The sequence below is a fragment of the Humulus lupulus genome, chromosome 2 (assembly GCF_963169125.1).
Source record: "Humulus lupulus chromosome 2, drHumLupu1.1, whole genome shotgun sequence".
Taxonomy (NCBI): Eukaryota; Viridiplantae; Streptophyta; class Magnoliopsida; order Rosales; family Cannabaceae; genus Humulus; species Humulus lupulus.
This window is the reverse complement of record NC_084794.1, coordinates 288,018,069-288,023,025: the sequence shown is the minus strand read 5'-3', so window position 1 is coordinate 288,023,025 and position 4,957 is coordinate 288,018,069.

The window sequence follows — 4,957 nt, the reverse complement described above, 5'->3', positions numbered from 1 at the left end:
TTAAGAAACTTGTAAAAGTAAAAGTTAAACTTACATAAAATTCAAGTTAGGATATGGGATCCCATTGTTTTAAAATCAAAACATGACATAATTAAGAAGAGATTTACATAACAAAATGCGGAAAAATACATGTAAAAACCATAAGAAACAAAACTACATCCTCGAATCGAAACGCTCGGCTCTTGAATCCATTCCGCCTCAATACACATTCTCCAAGCTTCCAAGAACCTTTCCCGCCACTAAGACTATTTTCCTGCACATATAAACAAAAAGGAGTGAGCCTAATGCCCAGCAAGGAAAAATCTAACACATAGTCCATATACATAGATTTCATAAAAACATAAAAACACAACATAACACTTATATCACATACATACTATAATGGCCATTATTACTTGGGGTCCCATAGACTAAACAAGTCATATGCCCATTAGATTAGTGGGGTCTTGCTAGCTAAGCAAGTCATATGCCCATAATCTATTTGGGGCTTGTTAGTCATATAGGTCATATGCCCAAGTCTACAAACATATTTAACATAACATATTTCTTAACATAAAAACCATAAGATAACATATAAAAAGCATATAACATATAAATTCTATCCTATTTTCCTTACCAAAATTACCGGGGTATGAGGACAGAGTTGGGACTTTGGAACACTCCTAAAAACCATTTATAACAGGGTGAGTAAGTTGAAGAAAAGGGATGAAAATAATGGAAGGATTATACCATTGAGAATATACTTACCAAAAACTTATGTGCAAGTTCTTAGATTTCCTAACCAAAATAAAGAATAAGGTTAGAAGGCTGGGTAGAAGACTATGAGAACTTAAATAAAATAATACCAATGAACTAGAGTGTGGAAATACCTTGAAGACTTGTAAGACCAATCTAAACCTTGAACCGAAATGCTATAAAACCTTACTTCCCAAGTGTTTGATAAGCTTATGATGATCAAGCTTATGATTCCCAACCCAAGTGTTTACACTCTCACACTCACCTAGCAACTTGCAGCCTCTGAACTTAGAGTAATAGATGAATAATGGCTGGGTACTAGGTCCTATTTATAGAGTTTAGGAATGAAGAGATCTTCATTTAACTTGAATAAAAATAATGGCTTTTTCAGTGAAAATAATTTGAATTATCGTTCAGCAGAGACTGAAGACTCGTTCAGAAATGTGCTGGACTTATCAAGAGGTTGAAGGTTTGAATGGAAAACGATTTCAAAAACTTTCAAATTATGCTGAGGGGGGCGATATATCGCCCCCTGTAGGCGATATATCGCCTGGGCCAGTATGCCCGAGGCAATCGTGCATCGTTTCGTGTTTTTCGTATCTTCGTGCTGCGATATATCGCCCCCTATAGCTGCGATATATCGACATACGTTGATTATTTAAACACGAAATTACACATTTTTAGCTTAATTTAAATTGAGTAAACAGCCTTGACTAAGCCCTCTAACGTTTTCAAAGCTGCTGACTGACCTTAGAGTATTCAAATTTTAACCTTAATAAATTAAATCCTCAAAATACTTAATCATTAATAAACCCATACATAACATGTGCTATAATCCTATTGGTTCTTATTTAAACCTTATAGTATACCAAATATTATCCTCAATATCAGTCATATTAATCAAACCTTAGGTTAAAATTAATATTCTTAAACTATAGGTTAAACTTAGAAAATCTACAAGTACTACTATGAGTGTCCAAATAAATCCCGGTCTGAACCAAAAATCCACAGTCATAAAGATAATGCTATTATTACTATTATACTACTATCTAACTTAGCTAAGTAAAGTTCTTGGACTCTACACATATTCTGTCACATCCCTCTTCATCCCGAGCCACCAATCCAGTGATCTCACATCCTGATACATCTTTGTGGTGCCTAGATGCAAAGAGTAAGGAGTAGTATGAGATTCATCCAGAATCTCCCGCCTGATAACAGTGTCCATCGGAACACATATCCGACCCTTGTATCTTAACAAACCCATATTTGACACTGTATAGTCCCTAGTCACTCCACATTGGCCTTCCCTGGGTGATACAGGATTTCACAATCATATTCCTTCACCAACTCCAGCCAACGCCTCTGTCTCATGTTCAGGTCTTTCTGTGTGAAAAAGTATTTCAGGCTCTTGTGGTCAGTCTATATCTCACACTTCTCCCCATAAAGGTAATGCCTTCATATCCTTAATGCAAAGACCGCTGCTGCCAACTCTAAATCATGAGTGGGGTACCTCTGCTCATACTCTTTCAACTGATGCGATGCATAAGCAATCACCTTCCCCGACTGCATAAAAACACAACCCAAAACCCTGATGTGAGGCATCACAGTATATCACAAACTTCTCATGATCTGTTGGGGGACTAAAAACTGGAGCTGTAATCAATCTCTACTTCAATTCATGGAAGTTGTTCTCACACTTGTCTGACTGCACAAACTTTTGATTCTTACATGCCAGTTCAGTCAATGAAGTGGCAATCCATGAAAACCTACCACAAAACGTAATAACCTCCCAATCCAAGGAAGCTCCTAATCTCTAAAGAATTCCTTGGCCTTGGTCAATCTCTAAATGCCTCAATCTTGGCTGGGTCCACCTTGATCCCCTCCTTACTGAAAATATGACCAAGGAAAGTTACCTGAGGTAACCAGATCTCAAATTTCTTGAACTTAGCAAATAGCCTATGTTTCCCTCAGTCTCTGTAGAACTAACCTCAGATGTTGCTCATGTTCTGACTCTGACTAAGAATAAACTAGAACATCATTGATGAAGATGGTCACAAACCGGTCTAAATAATCTTTGAACACTCAGTTCATCATATCCATAAAAGCAGGTGGGGCATTAGACAACCCAAAGGACATGACTAAGAACTCATAATGCCCATATCTGGTACGAAAGGTAGTCTTCGGTATATCTCCCTCCTTGATCCTCAGCTGGTGATAACTAGATCAAAGATCTATCTTTGAGAATACCATCTTACCTTGAAACTGATCAAATAAGTCATATATCCTTGGTAGAGGATACTTATTCTTGATTGTTAACTTATTTAGTTCTATGTAGTCAATACACATTCTCAGAGAACCGTCCTTCTTCTTTACAAACAAAACTGGTGCACCCCATGGTGAGAAACTGGGTCTAATAAAACCTAAGTCTAACAACTCTTGCAGCTGTACCTTTAGTTCTTTTAATTCTGTTGGGGCCATTCTGTAAGGTGCCCTAGACACTGGCTCCGTCCCTAGTGCTAGTTCAATAATAAATTCAATCTCTTTGTGTGGCAGCAACCCTGGTAAATCCTCTGGAAACACATCTAGAAAATTCACAGACCAATTTGGTTATGAGAACTTGGAAGATATGCTACGAGCCTGTGTGCTGGATTTTGGGGGATCTTTGAGTAAGTATCTCCCTTTGATTGAGTTTTCGTACAACAACAGTTATCAGGCGACTATCAGAGTGGCTCCATATGAGATGCTATATGGGAGGAAGTGTAGATCACCTATCCATTGGGATGAGACGGGTGAGAGGAGATACTTGGGTCCTGAGGTTGTTCAGAGGACCAATGAGGTAATTGAAAAGATTAGAGCTTGAATGCTCGCCTCCTGCGCAGGAGCGTAGAGTTTCAAGTCGGTGACCATGTATTACTCAGATTAAGCTCATTTATGGTCTAGTTTTTAGGAAGGTTTTCATTAGTTTAGGGCTATTTATTACTGAATTATGCTTGTTTGTTCATGTTTCGAGTTTTTGATGCTAAGATGGTGAAAAGAGTGGAAGGAAGTGAAAGTGGAAGAAAATGGAGTTATTTTGGAGAAAATTGAGTCATTCGGGAGCAAGAAGTCCAAGTAATGTTTCTGTGAATAGCGCTACAGTGCCATCATAATGGCGCTACAACGCTAGAAAGGCGACCTTAAAGCTTTTGTTTCTGTCAATAGCGCTACAAAACTAGCGTTATAGCGCTTGAAAATCCTGAAGAGTAGCGCTACAATACTAGCGCTGGTACCTAAATTTTTGATGCAATTTGACTCTGTTAATGGCGCTACAGCACCCAAAACCTAGCGCTACAACAATTTCAATGTGGTTTTGAGATTTTTTAGCCACTTTTAGAAGGACAAAATGATCTTTTCACTCGGGGAGCATTGCAAAACTATTTAAGGGACATTATTCTGCGAATTTAGGAGGCAGTTTTAGTTTTATAAACCCTAGATCTAGAAAAGACTGCTGTGATTATTGTATTTAGATTTCTTTTTCTGGTTTATGACTTTCTAGATTTCTTCTTCATCTGAATTATTTAGGTTATTTTCTATGAACAATTATTTGAATTTTATTGTCATTATGTTATCTATGAACTAAATCTTTTATCTAGGGATTAATGTAGTCACTTGAATTTCAATTTAATTTTATTATGATGTTCTATTGATAATTATTTTCTATTCTAATCTATGTGATGTTTGTTTAATGCTAGTAAATACTTGATCACTATTTACTTGATTTAATGGTTTTGATTCAAAATTCGAAAGATGAGAATTGAATATGCTATCATTATATAGACATAGGTTGCATATTAGACGAAAGTACCTGTATAACTTGTGTAGTAATTAGGTTTCTATGCTTAATGCCTTCTATATGTTTAAGTTTATCACAGAGATGTAGAAAACCTACATATAGGCTGAGATCTTATATCTTGAAAAAGAATAGAAATCAATTATGTTAACCTACTATTAGAATAGGAAGAAGAGATTTAAAATTGATTAGTAAAATTAATAGAATGAAAATTTGATGAAATTAATTCCTAGGCTTTTTATTATTGATTGTTAATTCATTGATTTATTATTCTGTTTGTAGTTATTTAAATTGTTAGCTTAGAATTATTCATCTTTATTTTAATCACCAAATAGAAAGTGAAAAACAATTATTGGTAATTGGTTAATAGTCTCTATGGGACGATCTCTGTTC